General features: G+C 50.0%; 14 non-coding genes across 14 annotated transcripts; all 14 read right to left on the reverse strand.

Moving 5' to 3' along the window:
* Positions 1-204: 204 nt before the first annotated feature.
* LOC126308340 (5S ribosomal RNA) lies at positions 205-323 on the reverse strand. Its single transcript, XR_007554243.1, has one exon. It is a non-coding gene; the product is annotated as a 5S ribosomal RNA (ribosomal RNA).
* Positions 324-1,469: 1,146 nt separating this feature from the next.
* LOC126308341 (5S ribosomal RNA) lies at positions 1,470-1,588 on the reverse strand. The gene has a single exon (XR_007554244.1). It is a non-coding gene; the product is annotated as a 5S ribosomal RNA (ribosomal RNA).
* A 1,146-nt stretch (positions 1,589-2,734) lies between these two features.
* LOC126308342 (5S ribosomal RNA) lies at positions 2,735-2,853 on the reverse strand. Its single transcript, XR_007554245.1, has one exon. It is a non-coding gene; the product is annotated as a 5S ribosomal RNA (ribosomal RNA).
* A 1,146-nt stretch (positions 2,854-3,999) lies between these two features.
* LOC126308343 (5S ribosomal RNA) lies at positions 4,000-4,118 on the reverse strand. The gene has a single exon (XR_007554246.1). It is a non-coding gene; the product is annotated as a 5S ribosomal RNA (ribosomal RNA).
* A 1,146-nt stretch (positions 4,119-5,264) lies between these two features.
* LOC126308344 (5S ribosomal RNA) lies at positions 5,265-5,383 on the reverse strand. The gene has a single exon (XR_007554247.1). It is a non-coding gene; the product is annotated as a 5S ribosomal RNA (ribosomal RNA).
* Positions 5,384-6,529: 1,146 nt separating this feature from the next.
* Positions 6,530-6,648, reverse strand: LOC126308345 (5S ribosomal RNA). The gene has a single exon (XR_007554248.1). It is a non-coding gene; the product is annotated as a 5S ribosomal RNA (ribosomal RNA).
* A 1,146-nt stretch (positions 6,649-7,794) lies between these two features.
* Positions 7,795-7,913, reverse strand: LOC126308346 (5S ribosomal RNA). Its single transcript, XR_007554249.1, has one exon. It is a non-coding gene; the product is annotated as a 5S ribosomal RNA (ribosomal RNA).
* A 1,146-nt stretch (positions 7,914-9,059) lies between these two features.
* LOC126308349 (5S ribosomal RNA) lies at positions 9,060-9,178 on the reverse strand. The gene has a single exon (XR_007554251.1). It is a non-coding gene; the product is annotated as a 5S ribosomal RNA (ribosomal RNA).
* A 1,146-nt stretch (positions 9,179-10,324) lies between these two features.
* Positions 10,325-10,443, reverse strand: LOC126308350 (5S ribosomal RNA). The gene has a single exon (XR_007554252.1). It is a non-coding gene; the product is annotated as a 5S ribosomal RNA (ribosomal RNA).
* A 1,146-nt stretch (positions 10,444-11,589) lies between these two features.
* On the reverse strand, positions 11,590-11,708 carry LOC126307709 (5S ribosomal RNA). Its single transcript, XR_007553694.1, has one exon. It is a non-coding gene; the product is annotated as a 5S ribosomal RNA (ribosomal RNA).
* A 1,141-nt stretch (positions 11,709-12,849) lies between these two features.
* On the reverse strand, positions 12,850-12,968 carry LOC126308351 (5S ribosomal RNA). The gene has a single exon (XR_007554253.1). It is a non-coding gene; the product is annotated as a 5S ribosomal RNA (ribosomal RNA).
* A 1,146-nt stretch (positions 12,969-14,114) lies between these two features.
* Positions 14,115-14,233, reverse strand: LOC126308352 (5S ribosomal RNA). The gene has a single exon (XR_007554254.1). It is a non-coding gene; the product is annotated as a 5S ribosomal RNA (ribosomal RNA).
* Positions 14,234-15,379: 1,146 nt separating this feature from the next.
* On the reverse strand, positions 15,380-15,498 carry LOC126308353 (5S ribosomal RNA). Its single transcript, XR_007554255.1, has one exon. It is a non-coding gene; the product is annotated as a 5S ribosomal RNA (ribosomal RNA).
* Positions 15,499-16,644: 1,146 nt separating this feature from the next.
* LOC126308354 (5S ribosomal RNA) lies at positions 16,645-16,763 on the reverse strand. Its single transcript, XR_007554256.1, has one exon. It is a non-coding gene; the product is annotated as a 5S ribosomal RNA (ribosomal RNA).
* Positions 16,764-17,404: the final 641 nt, after the last annotated feature.

The following is a 17,404-nucleotide window of genomic DNA, read 5'->3' on the forward strand; positions in this document are numbered from 1 at the left end:
CGCAGTGTTTCGTTATTTTCAACGAGTTCCTAGCACTCTTCCTCCGCGCATTCTTGTTCAAACTGAGTTCATTACTGTAATTTTGCATCTTACATTTAATACAGTGGTTTAAAATGCTTGTGGAAGCATCTTTGTCGCACCTGAGAGTTTGTATGAAAAGAGGACTGGCAGGTGTAGTGACATAAAATTTAGAAGAAGAGAGGGAGCCAACAGCACCCGGTGTTCCCAGGCGGTCACCCATCCAAGTACTAACCGGGCCCGATGTTGCTTAACTTCGGTGATCGGACGAGAACCGGTGTATTCAACATGGTATGGCCGTTGGCGTCCTTATACAGTAGCCGCACGGCAGAAGAAGGCTTCGCCTCTCCTCCCAACACACGCAATCGCCGTCTTCGGTGGCACATTTGACGCAAAGCACGTCCTTCCACCTCGAAGGCGACGCGCAGTGCGGCGCGCCGCCACGTGGGTCAGACGCACAACACAGCTGCTCGTTGCACCGCCTGTCATTCGTTTGTTCGACAAAGTATCCATCTCTTGTAGCGACGAAAGGTAAATTTTTGTTTACAAATTTGCCGTTGTGCACTGCTACAAAACAATATGCCCTGACGTATTTCACAACATTTCTGTCACTTCACACTGTTTTGTTATTTCCAGAGACTCTTTGGAAGTCTTCCTTGGCGCACTCTTTTCAAATTGAGTTCCTTAACATCGTATCTTACGATAGTTTAAAATCAGTATGGAAGCATCTTTGTCACATGAGAAAGGTAGCATGAAAAAAGGGCTGGCAGGGGTAGTGACAAGAAAGCAAGAAATGAAGACAGAGGGAAGCGGTCTCACCTGCCTGACACGCGTCGCGCTTCCAGATATTTGCGTAATTCGCACGGTGCATTCTCGGCTGTCCCCTTCCGTCCCGACTTGTCCCGACTTTGCTCGACTGCCGCTCGCTGCCGCTCGGGTCGCGGTCCATATGACAGCACAAGTACGAGAAGCATCTGCGAGATGGGCGCGGGCCGAACCGGCGTGTCCGAGGCGCCGTGTGCGGCCGTTCGGAGCTACCAGAGCCGCTCTGTGCTGCGCCGTGCCGTGGAAAGGTGCGAAAACATGCACACAAGACACAGGCTGTTCGGCAAAGTATCCATCTCTTGTAGCGACGAAAGGTTAATTTTTGTTTACAAATTTGCCGTTGTGCACTGCTACAAAATTGGAATTTAGCGCTCCTACAAAACAGTAGGCTCTGACGCATTTTAAGAGCACATCTGTCGATTCGCAGTGTTTCGTTATTTTCAACGAGTTCCTAGCACTCTTCCTCCGCGCATTCTTGTTCAAACTGAGTTCATTACTGTAATTTTGCATCTTACATTTAATACAGTGGTTTAAAATGCTTGTGGAAGCATCTTTGTCGCACCTGAGAGTTTGTATGAAAAGAGGACTGGCAGGTGTAGTGACATAAAATTTAGAAGAAGAGAGGGAGCCAACAGCACCCGGTGTTCCCAGGCGGTCACCCATCCAAGTACTAACCGGGCCCGATGTTGCTTAACTTCGGTGATCGGACGAGAACCGGTGTATTCAACATGGTATGGCCGTTGGCGTCCTTATGCAGTAGCCGCACGGCAGAAGAAGGCTTCGCCTCTCCTCCCAACACACGCAATCGCCGTCTTCGGTGGCACATTTGACGCAAAGCACGTCCTTCCACCTCGAAGGCGACGCGCAGTGCGGCGCGCCGCCACGTGGGTCAGACGCACAACACAGCTGCTCGTTGCACCGCCTGTCATTCGTTTGTTCGACAAAGTATCCATCTCTTGTAGCGACGAAAGGTAAATTTTTGTTTACAAATTTGCCGTTGTGCACTGCTACAAAACAATATGCCCTGACGTATTTCACAACATTTCTGTCACTTCACACTGTTTTGTTATTTCCAGAGACTCTTTGGAAGTCTTCCTTGGCGCACTCTTTTCAAATTGAGTTCCTTAACATCGTATCTTACGATAGTTTAAAATCAGTATGGAAGCATCTTTGTCACATGAGAAAGGTAGCATGAAAAAAGGGCTGGCAGGGGTAGTGACAAGATAGCAAGAAATGAAGACAGAGGGAAGCGGTCTCACCTGCCTGACACGCGTCGCGCTTCCAGATATTTGCGTAATTCGCACGGTGCATTCTCGGCTGTCCCCTTCCGTCCCGACTTGTCCCGACTTTGCTCGACTGCCGCTCGCTGCCGCTCGGGTCGCGGTCCATATGACAGCACAAGTACGAGAAGCATCTGCGAGATGGGCGCGGGCCGAACCGGCGTGTCCGAGGCGCCGTGTGCGGCCGTTCGGAGCTACCAGAGCCGCTCTGTGCTGCGCCGTGCCGTGGAAAGGTGCGAAAACATGCACACAAGACACAGGCTGTTCGGCAAAGTATCCATCTCTTGTAGCGACGAAAGGTTAATTTTTGTTTACAAATTTGCCGTTGTGCACTGCTACAAAATTGGAATTTAGCGCTCCTACAAAACAGTAGGCTCTGACGCATTTTAAGAGCACATCTGTCGATTCGCAGTGTTTCGTTATTTTCAACGAGTTCCTAGCACTCTTCCTCCGCGCATTCTTGTTCAAACTGAGTTCATTACTGTAATTTTGCATCTTACATTTAATACAGTGGTTTAAAATGCTTGTGGAAGCATCTTTGTCGCACCTGAGAGTTTGTATGAAAAGAGGACTGGCAGGTGTAGTGACATAAAATTTAGAAGAAGAGAGGGAGCCAACAGCACCCGGTGTTCCCAGGCGGTCACCCATCCAAGTACTAACCGGGCCCGATGTTGCTTAACTTCGGTGATCGGACGAGAACCGGTGTATTCAACATGGTATGGCCGTTGGCGTCCTTATACAGTAGCCGCACGGCAGAAGAAGGCTTCGCCTCTCCTCCCAACACACGCAATCGCCGTCTTCGGTGGCACATTTGACGCAAAGCACGTCCTTCCACCTCGAAGGCGACGCGCAGTGCGGCGCGCCGCCACGTGGGTCAGACGCACAACACAGCTGCTCGTTGCACCGCCTGTCATTCGTTTGTTCGACAAAGTATCCATCTCTTGTAGCGACGAAAGGTAAATTTTTGTTTACAAATTTGCCGTTGTGCACTGCTACAAAACAATATGCCCTGACGTATTTCACAACATTTCTGTCACTTCACACTGTTTTGTTATTTCCAGAGACTCTTTGGAAGTCTTCCTTGGCGCACTCTTTTCAAATTGAGTTCCTTAACATCGTATCTTACGATAGTTTAAAATCAGTATGGAAGCATCTTTGTCACATGAGAAAGGTAGCATGAAAAAAGGGCTGGCAGGGGTAGTGACAAGAAAGCAAGAAATGAAGACAGAGGGAAGCGGTCTCACCTGCCTGACACGCGTCGCGCTTCCAGATATTTGCGTAATTCGCACGGTGCATTCTCGGCTGTCCCCTTCCGTCCCGACTTGTCCCGACTTTGCTCGACTGCCGCTCGCTGCCGCTCGGGTCGCGGTCCATATGACAGCACAAGTACGAGAAGCATCTGCGAGATGGGCGCGGGCCGAACCGGCGTGTCCGAGGCGCCGTGTGCGGCCGTTCGGAGCTACCAGAGCCGCTCTGTGCTGCGCCGTGCCGTGGAAAGGTGCGAAAACATGCACACAAGACACAGGCTGTTCGGCAAAGTATCCATCTCTTGTAGCGACGAAAGGTTAATTTTTGTTTACAAATTTGCCGTTGTGCACTGCTACAAAATTGGAATTTAGCGCTCCTACAAAACAGTAGGCTCTGACGCATTTTAAGAGCACATCTGTCGATTCGCAGTGTTTCGTTATTTTCAACGAGTTCCTAGCACTCTTCCTCCGCGCATTCTTGTTCAAACTGAGTTCATTACTGTAATTTTGCATCTTACATTTAATACAGTGGTTTAAAATGCTTGTGGAAGCATCTTTGTCGCACCTGAGAGTTTGTATGAAAAGAGGACTGGCAGGTGTAGTGACATAAAATTTAGAAGAAGAGAGGGAGCCAACAGCACCCGGTGTTCCCAGGCGGTCACCCATCCAAGTACTAACCGGGCCCGATGTTGCTTAACTTCGGTGATCGGACGAGAACCGGTGTATTCAACATGGTATGGCCGTTGGCGTCCTTATACAGTAGCCGCACGGCAGAAGAAGGCTTCGCCTCTCCTCCCAACACACGCAATCGCCGTCTTCGGTGGCACATTTGACGCAAAGCACGTCCTTCCACCTCGAAGGCGACGCGCAGTGCGGCGCGCCGCCACGTGGGTCAGATGCACAACACAGCTGCTCGTTGCACCGCCTGTCATTCGTTTGTTCGACAAAGTATCCATCTCTTGTAGCGACGAAAGGTAAATTTTTGTTTACAAATTTGCCGTTGTGCACTGCTACAAAACAATATGCCCTGACGTATTTCACAACATTTCTGTCACTTCACACTGTTTTGTTATTTCCAGAGACTCTTTGGAAGTCTTCCTTGGCGCACTCTTTTCAAATTGAGTTCCTTAACATCGTATCTTACGATAGTTTAAAATCAGTATGGAAGCATCTTTGTCACATGAGAAAGGTAGCATGAAAAAAGGGCTGGCAGGGGTAGTGACAAGAAAGCAAGAAATGAAGACAGAGGGAAGCGGTCTCACCTGCCTGACACGCGTCGCGCTTCCAGATATTTGCGTAATTCGCACGGTGCATTCTCGGCTGTCCCCTTCCGTCCCGACTTGTCCCGACTTTGCTCGACTGCCGCTCGCTGCCGCTCGGGTCGCGGTCCATATGACAGCACAAGTACGAGAAGCATCTGCGAGATGGGCGCGGGCCGAACCGGCGTGTCCGAGGCGCCGTGTGCGGCCGTTCGGAGCTACCAGAGCCGCTCTGTGCTGCGCCGTGCCGTGGAAAGGTGCGAAAACATGCACACAAGACACAGGCTGTTCGGCAAAGTATCCATCTCTTGTAGCGACGAAAGGTTAATTTTTGTTTACAAATTTGCCGTTGTGCACTGCTACAAAATTGGAATTTAGCGCTCCTACAAAACAGTAGGCTCTGACGCATTTTAAGAGCACATCTGTCGATTCGCAGTGTTTCGTTATTTTCAACGAGTTCCTAGCACTCTTCCTCCGCGCATTCTTGTTCAAACTGAGTTCATTACTGTAATTTTGCATCTTACATTTAATACAGTGGTTTAAAATGCTTGTGGAAGCATCTTTGTCGCACCTGAGAGTTTGTATGAAAAGAGGACTGGCAGGTGTAGTGACATAAAATTTAGAAGAAGAGAGGGAGCCAACAGCACCCGGTGTTCCCAGGCGGTCACCCATCCAAGTACTAACCGGGCCCGATGTTGCTTAACTTCGGTGATCGGACGAGAACCGGTGTATTCAACATGGTATGGCCGTTGGCGTCCTTATACAGTAGCCGCACGGCAGAAGAAGGCTTCGCCTCTCCTCCCAACACACGCAATCGCCGTCTTCGGTGGCACATTTGACGCAAAGCACGTCCTTCCACCTCGAAGGCGACGCGCAGTGCGGCGCGCCGCCACGTGGGTCAGATGCACAACACAGCTGCTCGTTGCACCGCCTGTCATTCGTTTGTTCGACAAAGTATCCATCTCTTGTAGCGACGAAAGGTAAATTTTTGTTTACAAATTTGCCGTTGTGCACTGCTACAAAACAATATGCCCTGACGTATTTCACAACATTTCTGTCACTTCACACTGTTTTGTTATTTCCAGAGACTCTTTGGAAGTCTTCCTTGGCGCACTCTTTTCAAATTGAGTTCCTTAACATCGTATCTTACGATAGTTTAAAATCAGTATGGAAGCATCTTTGTCACATGAGAAAGGTAGCATGAAAAAAGGGCTGGCAGGGGTAGTGACAAGAAAGCAAGAAATGAAGACAGAGGGAAGCGGTCTCACCTGCCTGACACGCGTCGCGCTTCCAGATATTTGCGTAATTCGCACGGTGCATTCTCGGCTGTCCCCTTCCGTCCCGACTTGTCCCGACTTTGCTCGACTGCCGCTCGCTGCCGCTCGGGTCGCGGTCCATATGACAGCACAAGTACGAGAAGCATCTGCGAGATGGGCGCGGGCCGAACCGGCGTGTCCGAGGCGCCGTGTGCGGCCGTTCGGAGCTACCAGAGCCGCTCTGTGCTGCGCCGTGCCGTGGAAAGGTGCGAAAACATGCACACAAGACACAGGCTGTTCGGCAAAGTATCCATCTCTTGTAGCGACGAAAGGTTAATTTTTGTTTACAAATTTGCCGTTGTGCACTGCTACAAAATTGGAATTTAGCGCTCCTACAAAACAGTAGGCTCTGACGCATTTTAAGAGCACATCTGTCGATTCGCAGTGTTTCGTTATTTTCAACGAGTTCCTAGCACTCTTCCTCCGCGCATTCTTGTTCAAACTGAGTTCATTACTGTAATTTTGCATCTTACATTTAATACAGTGGTTTAAAATGCTTGTGGAAGCATCTTTGTCGCACCTGAGAGTTTGTATGAAAAGAGGACTGGCAGGTGTAGTGACATAAAATTTAGAAGAAGAGAGGGAGCCAACAGCACCCGGTGTTCCCAGGCGGTCACCCATCCAAGTACTAACCGGGCCCGATGTTGCTTAACTTCGGTGATCGGACGAGAACCGGTGTATTCAACATGGTATGGCCGTTGGCGTCCTTATACAGTAGCCGCACGGCAGAAGAAGGCTTCGCCTCTCCTCCCAACACACGCAATCGCCGTCTTCGGTGGCACATTTGACGCAAAGCACGTCCTTCCACCTCGAAGGCGACGCGCAGTGCGGCGCGCCGCCACGTGGGTCAGACGCACAACACAGCTGCTCGTTGCACCGCCTGTCATTCGTTTGTTCGACAAAGTATCCATCTCTTGTAGCGACGAAAGGTAAATTTTTGTTTACAAATTTGCCGTTGTGCACTGCTACAAAACAATATGCCCTGACGTATTTCACAACATTTCTGTCACTTCACACTGTTTTGTTATTTCCAGAGACTCTTTGGAAGTCTTCCTTGGCGCACTCTTTTCAAATTGAGTTCCTTAACATCGTATCTTACGATAGTTTAAAATCAGTATGGAAGCATCTTTGTCACATGAGAAAGGTAGCATGAAAAAAGGGCTGGCAGGGGTAGTGACAAGAAAGCAAGAAATGAAGACAGAGGGAAGCGGTCTCACCTGCCTGACACGCGTCGCGCTTCCAGATATTTGCGTAATTCGCACGGTGCATTCTCGGCTGTCCCCTTCCGTCCCGACTTGTCCCGACTTTGCTCGACTGCCGCTCGCTGCCGCTCGGGTCGCGGTCCATATGACAGCACAAGTACGAGAAGCATCTGCGAGATGGGCGCGGGCCGAACCGGCGTGTCCGAGGCGCCGTGTGCGGCCGTTCGGAGCTACCAGAGCCGCTCTGTGCTGCGCCGTGCCGTGGAAAGGTGCGAAAACATGCACACAAGACACAGGCTGTTCGGCAAAGTATCCATCTCTTGTAGCGACGAAAGGTTAATTTTTGTTTACAAATTTGCCGTTGTGCACTGCTACAAAATTGGAATTTAGCGCTCCTACAAAACAGTAGGCTCTGACGCATTTTAAGAGCACATCTGTCGATTCGCAGTGTTTCGTTATTTTCAACGAGTTCCTAGCACTCTTCCTCCGCGCATTCTTGTTCAAACTGAGTTCATTACTGTAATTTTGCATCTTACATTTAATACAGTGGTTTAAAATGCTTGTGGAAGCATCTTTGTCGCACCTGAGAGTTTGTATGAAAAGAGGACTGGCAGGTGTAGTGACATAAAATTTAGAAGAAGAGAGGGAGCCAACAGCACCCGGTGTTCCCAGGCGGTCACCCATCCAAGTACTAACCGGGCCCGATGTTGCTTAACTTCGGTGATCGGACGAGAACCGGTGTATTCAACATGGTATGGCCGTTGGCGTCCTTATGCAGTAGCCGCACGGCAGAAGAAGGCTTCGCCTCTCCTCCCAACACACGCAATCGCCGTCTTCGGTGGCACATTTGACGCAAAGCACGTCCTTCCACCTCGAAGGCGACGCGCAGTGCGGCGCGCCGCCACGTGGGTCAGACGCACAACACAGCTGCTCGTTGCACCGCCTGTCATTCGTTTGTTCGACAAAGTATCCATCTCTTGTAGCGACGAAAGGTAAATTTTTGTTTACAAATTTGCCGTTGTGCACTGCTACAAAACAATATGCCCTGACGTATTTCACAACATTTCTGTCACTTCACACTGTTTTGTTATTTCCAGAGACTCTTTGGAAGTCTTCCTTGGCGCACTCTTTTCAAATTGAGTTCCTTAACATCGTATCTTACGATAGTTTAAAATCAGTATGGAAGCATCTTTGTCACATGAGAAAGGTAGCATGAAAAAAGGGCTGGCAGGGGTAGTGACAAGAAAGCAAGAAATGAAGACAGAGGGAAGCGGTCTCACCTGCCTGACACGCGTCGCGCTTCCAGATATTTGCGTAATTCGCACGGTGCATTCTCGGCTGTCCCCTTCCGTCCCGACTTGTCCCGACTTTGCTCGACTGCCGCTCGCTGCCGCTCGGGTCGCGGTCCATATGACAGCACAAGTACGAGAAGCATCTGCGAGATGGGCGCGGGCCGAACCGGCGTGTCCGAGGCGCCGTGTGCGGCCGTTCGGAGCTACCAGAGCCGCTCTGTGCTGCGCCGTGCCGTGGAAAGGTGCGAAAACATGCACACAAGACACAGGCTGTTCGGCAAAGTATCCATCTCTTGTAGCGACGAAAGGTTAATTTTTGTTTACAAATTTGCCGTTGTGCACTGCTACAAAATTGGAATTTAGCGCTCCTACAAAACAGTAGGCTCTGACGCATTTTAAGAGCACATCTGTCGATTCGCAGTGTTTCGTTATTTTCAACGAGTTCCTAGCACTCTTCCTCCGCGCATTCTTGTTCAAACTGAGTTCATTACTGTAATTTTGCATCTTACATTTAATACAGTGGTTTAAAATGCTTGTGGAAGCATCTTTGTCGCACCTGAGAGTTTGTATGAAAAGAGGACTGGCAGGTGTAGTGACATAAAATTTAGAAGAAGATAGGGAGCCAACAGCACCCGGTGTTCCCAGGCGGTCACCCATCCAAGTACTAACCGGGCCCGATGTTGCTTAACTTCGGTGATCGGACGAGAACCGGTGTATTCAACATGGTATGGCCGTTGGCGTCCTTATACAGTAGCCGCACGGCAGAAGAAGGCTTCGCCTCTCCTCCCAACACACGCAATCGCCGTCTTCGGTGGCACATTTGACGCAAAGCACGTCCTTCCACCTCGAAGGCGACGCGCAGTGCGGCGCGCCGCCACGTGGGTCAGACGCACAACACAGCTGCTCGTTGCACCGCCTGTCATTCGTTTGTTCGACAAAGTATCCATCTCTTGTAGCGACGAAAGGTAAATTTTTGTTTACAAATTTGCCGTTGTGCACTGCTACAAAACAATATGCCCTGACGTATTTCACAACATTTCTGTCACTTCACACTGTTTTGTTATTTCCAGAGACTCTTTGGAAGTCTTCCTTGGCGCACTCTTTTCAAATTGAGTTCCTTAACATCGTATCTTACGATAGTTTAAAATCAGTATGGAAGCATCTTTGTCACATGAGAAAGGTAGCATGAAAAAAGGGCTGGCAGGGGTAGTGACAAGAAAGCAAGAAATGAAGACAGAGGGAAGCGGTCTCACCTGCCTGACACGCGTCGCGCTTCCAGATATTTGCGTAATTCGCACGGTGCATTCTCGGCTGTCCCCTTCCGTCCCGACTTGTCCCGACTTTGCTCGACTGCCGCTCGCTGCCGCTCGGGTCGCGGTCCATATGACAGCACAAGTACGAGAAGCATCTGCGAGATGGGCGCGGGCCGAACCGGCGTGTCCGAGGCGCCGTGTGCGGCCGTTCGGAGCTACCAGAGCCGCTCTGTGCTGCGCCGTGCCGTGGAAAGGTGCGAAAACATGCACACAAGACACAGGCTGTTCGGCAAAGTATCCATCTCTTGTAGCGACGAAAGGTTAATTTTTGTTTACAAATTTGCCGTTGTGCACTGCTACAAAATTGGAATTTAGCGCTCCTACAAAACAGTAGGCTCTGACGCATTTTAAGAGCACATCTGTCGATTCGCAGTGTTTCGTTATTTTCAACGAGTTCCTAGCACTCTTCCTCCGCGCATTCTTGTTCAAACTGAGTTCATTACTGTAATTTTGCATCTTACATTTAATACAGTGGTTTAAAATGCTTGTGGAAGCATCTTTGTCGCACCTGAGAGTTTGTATGAAAAGAGGACTGGCAGGTGTAGTGACATAAAATTTAGAAGAAGAGAGGGAGCCAACAGCACCCGGTGTTCCCAGGCGGTCACCCATCCAAGTACTAACCGGGCCCGATGTTGCTTAACTTCGGTGATCGGACGAGAACCGGTGTATTCAACATGGTATGGCCGTTGGCGTCCTTATGCAGTAGCCGCACGGCAGAAGAAGGCTTCGCCTCTCCTCCCAACACACGCAATCGCCGTCTTCGGTGGCACATTTGACGCAAAGCACGTCCTTCCACCTCGAAGGCGACGCGCAGTGCGGCGCGCCGCCACGTGGGTCAGACGCACAACACAGCTGCTCGTTGCACCGCCTGTCATTCGTTTGTTCGACAAAGTATCCATCTCTTGTAGCGACGAAAGGTAAATTTTTGTTTACAAATTTGCCGTTGTGCACTGCTACAAAACAATATGCCCTGACGTATTTCACAACATTTCTGTCACTTCACACTGTTTTGTTATTTCCAGAGACTCTTTGGAAGTCTTCCTTGGCGCACTCTTTTCAAATTGAGTTCCTTAACATCGTATCTTACGATAGTTTAAAATCAGTATGGAAGCATCTTTGTCACATGAGAAAGGTAGCATGAAAAAAGGGCTGGCAGGGGTAGTGACAAGAAAGCAAGAAATGAAGACAGAGGGAAGCGGTCTCACCTGCCTGACACGCGTCGCGCTTCCAGATATTTGCGTAATTCGCACGGTGCATTCTCGGCTGTCCCCTTCCGTCCCGACTTGTCCCGACTTTGCTCGACTGCCGCTCGCTGCCGCTCGGGTCGCGGTCCATATGACAGCACAAGTACGAGAAGCATCTGCGAGATGGGCGCGGGCCGAACCGGCGTGTCCGAGGCGCCGTGTGCGGCCGTTCGGAGCTACCAGAGCCGCTCTGTGCTGCGCCGTGCCGTGGAAAGGTGCGAAAACATGCACACAAGACACAGGCTGTTCGGCAAAGTATCCATCTCTTGTAGCGACGAAAGGTTAATTTTTGTTTACAAATTTGCCGTTGTGCACTGCTACAAAATTGGAATTTAGCGCTCCTACAAAACAGTAGGCTCTGACGCATTTTAAGAGCACATCTGTCGATTCGCAGTGTTTCGTTATTTTCAACGAGTTCCTAGCACTCTTCCTCCGCGCATTCTTGTTCAAACTGAGTTCATTACTGTAATTTTGCATCTTACATTTAATACAGTGGTTTAAAATGCTTGTGGAAGCATCTTTGTCGCACCTGAGAGTTTGTATGAAAAGAGGACTGGCAGGTGTAGTGACATAAAATTTAGAAGAAGAGAGGGAGCCAACAGCACCCGGTGTTCCCAGGCGGTCACCCATCCAAGTACTAACCGGGCCCGATGTTGCTTAACTTCGGTGATCGGACGAGAACCGGTGTATTCAACATGGCATGGCCGTTGGCGTCCTTATACAGTATCCGCACGGCAGAAGAAGGCTTCGCCTCTCCTCCCAACACACGCAATCGCCGTCTTCGGTGGCACATTTGACGCAAAGCACGTCCTTCCACCTCGAAGGCGACGCGCAGTGCGGCGCGCCGCCACGTGGGTCAGACGCACAACACAGCTGCTCGTTGCACCGCCTGTCATTCGTTTGTTCGACAAAGTATCCATCTCTTGTAGCGACGAAAGGTAAATTTTTGTTTACAAATTTGCCGTTGTGCACTGCTACAAAACAATATGCCCTGACGTATTTCACAACATTTCTGTCACTTCACACTGTTTTGTTATTTCCAGAGACTCTTTGGAAGTCTTCCTTGGCGCACTCTTTTCAAATTGAGTTCCTTAACATCGTATCTTACGATAGTTTAAAATCAGTATGGAAGCATCTTTGTCACATGAGAAAGGTAGCATGAAAAAAGGGCTGGCAGGGGTAGTGACAAGATAGCAAGAAATGAAGACAGAGGGAAGCGGTCTCACCTGCCTGACACGCGTCGCGCTTCCAGATATTTGCGTAATTCGCACGGTGCATTCTCGGCTGTCCCCTTCCGTCCCGACTTGTCCCGACTTTGCTCGACTGCCGCTCGCTGCCGCTCGGGTCGCGGTCCATATGACAGCACAAGTACGAGAAGCATCTGCGAGATGGGCGCGGGCCGAACCGGCGTGTCCGAGGCGCCGTGTGCGGCCGTTCGGAGCTACCAGAGCCGCTCTGTGCTGCGCCGTGCCAAGGTGCGAAAACATGCACACAAGACACAGGCTGTTCGGCAAAGTATCCATCTCTTGTAGCGACGAAAGGTTAATTTTTGTTTACAAATTTGCCGTTGTGCACTGCTACAAAATTGGAATTTAGCGCTCCTACAAAACAGTAGGCTCTGACGCATTTTAAGAGCACATCTGTCGATTCGCAGTGTTTCGTTATTTTCAACGAGTTCCTAGCACTCTTCCTCCGCGCATTCTTGTTCAAACTGAGTTCATTACTGTAATTTTGCATCTTACATTTAATACAGTGGTTTAAAATGCTTGTGGAAGCATCTTTGTCGCACCTGAGAGTTTGTATGAAAAGAGGACTGGCAGGTGTAGTGACATAAAATTTAGAAGAAGAGAGGGAGCCAACAGCACCCGGTGTTCCCAGGCGGTCACCCATCCAAGTACTAACCGGGCCCGATGTTGCTTAACTTCGGTGATCGGACGAGAACCGGTGTATTCAACATGGTATGGCCGTTGGCGTCCTTATGCAGTAGCCGCACGGCAGAAGAAGGCTTCGCCTCTCCTCCCAACACACGCAATCGCCGTCTTCGGTGGCACATTTGACGCAAAGCACGTCCTTCCACCTCGAAGGCGACGCGCAGTGCGGCGCGCCGCCACGTGGGTCAGACGCACAACACAGCTGCTCGTTGCACCGCCTGTCATTCGTTTGTTCGACAAAGTATCCATCTCTTGTAGCGACGAAAGGTAAATTTTTGTTTACAAATTTGCCGTTGTGCACTGCTACAAAACAATATGCCCTGACGTATTTCACAACATTTCTGTCACTTCACACTGTTTTGTTATTTCCAGAGACTCTTTGGAAGTCTTCCTTGGCGCACTCTTTTCAAATTGAGTTCCTTAACATCGTATCTTACGATAGTTTAAAATCAGTATGGAAGCATCTTTGTCACATGAGAAAGGTAGCATGAAAAAAGGGCTGGCAGGGGTAGTGACAAGAAAGCAAGAAATGAAGACAGAGGGAAGCGGTCTCACCTGCCTGACACGCGTCGCGCTTCCAGATATTTGCGTAATTCGCACGGTGCATTCTCGGCTGTCCCCTTCCGTCCCGACTTGTCCCGACTTTGCTCGACTGCCGCTCGCTGCCGCTCGGGTCGCGGTCCATATGACAGCACAAGTACGAGAAGCATCTGCGAGATGGGCGCGGGCCGAACCGGCGTGTCCGAGGCGCCGTGTGCGGCCGTTCGGAGCTACCAGAGCCGCTCTGTGCTGCGCCGTGCCGTGGAAAGGTGCGAAAACATGCACACAAGACACAGGCTGTTCGGCAAAGTATCCATCTCTTGTAGCGACGAAAGGTTAATTTTTGTTTACAAATTTGCCGTTGTGCACTGCTACAAAATTGGAATTTAGCGCTCCTACAAAACAGTAGGCTCTGACGCATTTTAAGAGCACATCTGTCGATTCGCAGTGTTTCGTTATTTTCAACGAGTTCCTAGCACTCTTCCTCCGCGCATTCTTGTTCAAACTGAGTTCATTACTGTAATTTTGCATCTTACATTTAATACAGTGGTTTAAAATGCTTGTGGAAGCATCTTTGTCGCACCTGAGAGTTTGTATGAAAAGAGGACTGGCAGGTGTAGTGACATAAAATTTAGAAGAAGAGAGGGAGCCAACAGCACCCGGTGTTCCCAGGCGGTCACCCATCCAAGTACTAACCGGGCCCGATGTTGCTTAACTTCGGTGATCGGACGAGAACCGGTGTATTCAACATGGTATGGCCGTTGGCGTCCTTATACAGTAGCCGCACGGCAGAAGAAGGCTTCGCCTCTCCTCCCAACACACGCAATCGCCGTCTTCGGTGGCACATTTGACGCAAAGCACGTCCTTCCACCTCGAAGGCGACGCGCAGTGCGGCGCGCCGCCACGTGGGTCAGACGCACAACACAGCTGCTCGTTGCACCGCCTGTCATTCGTTTGTTCGACAAAGTATCCATCTCTTGTAGCGACGAAAGGTAAATTTTTGTTTACAAATTTGCCGTTGTGCACTGCTACAAAACAATATGCCCTGACGTATTTCACAACATTTCTGTCACTTCACACTGTTTTGTTATTTCCAGAGACTCTTTGGAAGTCTTCCTTGGCGCACTCTTTTCAAATTGAGTTCCTTAACATCGTATCTTACGATAGTTTAAAATCAGTATGGAAGCATCTTTGTCACATGAGAAAGGTAGCATGAAAAAAGGGCTGGCAGGGGTAGTGACAAGAAAGCAAGAAATGAAGACAGAGGGAAGCGGTCTCACCTGCCTGACACGCGTCGCGCTTCCAGATATTTGCGTAATTCGCACGGTGCATTCTCGGCTGTCCCCTTCCGTCCCGACTTGTCCCGACTTTGCTCGACTGCCGCTCGCTGCCGCTCGGGTCGCGGTCCATATGACAGCACAAGTACGAGAAGCATCTGCGAGATGGGCGCGGGCCGAACCGGCGTGTCCGAGGCGCCGTGTGCGGCCGTTCGGAGCTACCAGAGCCGCTCTGTGCTGCGCCGTGCCGTGGAAAGGTGCGAAAACATGCACACAAGACACAGGCTGTTCGGCAAAGTATCCATCTCTTGTAGCGACGAAAGGTTAATTTTTGTTTACAAATTTGCCGTTGTGCACTGCTACAAAATTGGAATTTAGCGCTCCTACAAAACAGTAGGCTCTGACGCATTTTAAGAGCACATCTGTCGATTCGCAGTGTTTCGTTATTTTCAACGAGTTCCTAGCACTCTTCCTCCGCGCATTCTTGTTCAAACTGAGTTCATTACTGTAATTTTGCATCTTACATTTAATACAGTGGTTTAAAATGCTTGTGGAAGCATCTTTGTCGCACCTGAGAGTTTGTATGAAAAGAGGACTGGCAGGTGTAGTGACATAAAATTTAGAAGAAGAGAGGGAGCCAACAGCACCCGGTGTTCCCAGGCGGTCACCCATCCAAGTACTAACCGGGCCCGATGTTGCTTAACTTCGGTGATCGGACGAGAACCGGTGTATTCAACATGGTATGGCCGTTGGCGTCCTTATGCAGTAGCCGCACGGCAGAAGAAGGCTTCGCCTCTCCTCCCAACACACGCAATCGCCGTCTTCGGTGGCACATTTGACGCAAAGCACGTCCTTCCACCTCGAAGGCGACGCGCAGTGCGGCGCGCCGCCACGTGGGTCAGACGCACAACACAGCTGCTCGTTGCACCGCCTGTCATTCGTTTGTTCGACAAAGTATCCATCTCTTGTAGCGACGAAAGGTAAATTTTTGTTTACAAATTTGCCGTTGTGCACTGCTACAAAACAATATGCCCTGACGTATTTCACAACATTTCTGTCACTTCACACTGTTTTGTTATTTCCAGAGACTCTTTGGAAGTCTTCCTTGGCGCACTCTTTTCAAATTGAGTTCCTTAACATCGTATCTTACGATAGTTTAAAATCAGTATGGAAGCATCTTTGTCACATGAGAAAGGTAGCATGAAAAAAGGGCTGGCAGGGGTAGTGACAAGAAAGCAAGAAATGAAGACAGAGGGAAGCGGTCTCACCTGCCTGACACGCGTCGCGCTTCCAGATATTTGCGTAATTCGCACGGTGCATTCTCGGCTGTCCCCTTCCGTCCCGACTTGTCCCGACTTTGCTCGACTGCCGCTCGCTGCCGCTCGGGTCGCGGTCCATATGACAGCACAAGTACGAGAAGCATCTGCGAGATGGGCGCGGGCCGAACCGGCGTGTCCGAGGCGCCGTGTGCGGCCGTTCGGAGCTACCAGAGCCGCTCTGTGCTGCGCCGTGCCGTGGAAAGGTGCGAAAACATGCACACAAGACACAGGCTGTTCGGCAAAGTATCCATCTCTTGTAGCGACGAAAGGTTAATTTTTGTTTACAAATTTGCCGTTGTGCACTGCTACAAAATTGGAATTTAGCGCTCCTACAAAACAGTAGGCTCTGACGCATTTTAAGAGCACATCTGTCGATTCGCAGTGTTTCGTTATTTTCAACGAGTTCCTAGCACTCTTCCTCCGCGCATTCTTGTTCAAACTGAGTTCATTACTGTAATTTTGCATCTTACATTTAATACAGTGGTTTAAAATGCTTGTGGAAGCATCTTTGTCGCACCTGAGAGTTTGTATGAAAAGAGGACTGGCAGGTGTAGTGACATAAAATTTAGAAGAAGAGAGGGAGCCAACAGCACCCGGTGTTCCCAGGCGGTCACCCATCCAAGTACTAACCGGGCCCGATGTTGCTTAACTTCGGTGATCGGACGAGAACCGGTGTATTCAACATGGTATGGCCGTTGGCGTCCTTATACAGTAGCCGCACGGCAGAAGAAGGCTTCGCCTCTCCTCCCAACACACGCAATCGCCGTCTTCGGTGGCACATTTGACGCAAAGCACGTCCTTCCACCTCGAAGGCGACGCGCAGTGCGGCGCGCCGCCACGTGGGTCAGACGCACAACACAGCTGCTCGTTGCACCGCCTGTCATTCGTTTGTTCGACAAAGTATCCATCTCTTGTAGCGACGAAAGGTAAATTTTTGTTTACAAATTTGCCGTTGTGCACTGCTACAAAACAATATGCCCTGACGTATTTCACAACATTTCTGTCACTTCACACTGTTTTGTTATTTCCAGAGACTCTTTGGAAGTCTTCCTTGGCGCACTCTTTTCAAATTGAGTTCCTTAACATCGTATCTTACGATAGTTTAAAATCAGTATGGAAGCATCTTTGTCACATGAGAAAGGTAGCATGAAAAAAGGGCTGGCAGGGGTAGTGACAAGATAGCAAGAAATGAAGACAGAGGGAAGCGGTCTCACCTGCCTGACACGCGTCGCGCTTCCAGATATTTGCGTAATTCGCACGGTGCATTCTCGGCTGTCCCCTTCCGTCCCGACTTGTCCCGACTTTGCTCGACTGCCGCTCGCTGCCGCTCGGGTCGCGGTC

Source organism: Schistocerca gregaria, unplaced genomic scaffold, assembly GCF_023897955.1.
Source record: "Schistocerca gregaria isolate iqSchGreg1 unplaced genomic scaffold, iqSchGreg1.2 ptg000355l, whole genome shotgun sequence".
Lineage (NCBI taxonomy): Eukaryota > Metazoa > Arthropoda > Insecta > Orthoptera > Acrididae > Schistocerca > Schistocerca gregaria.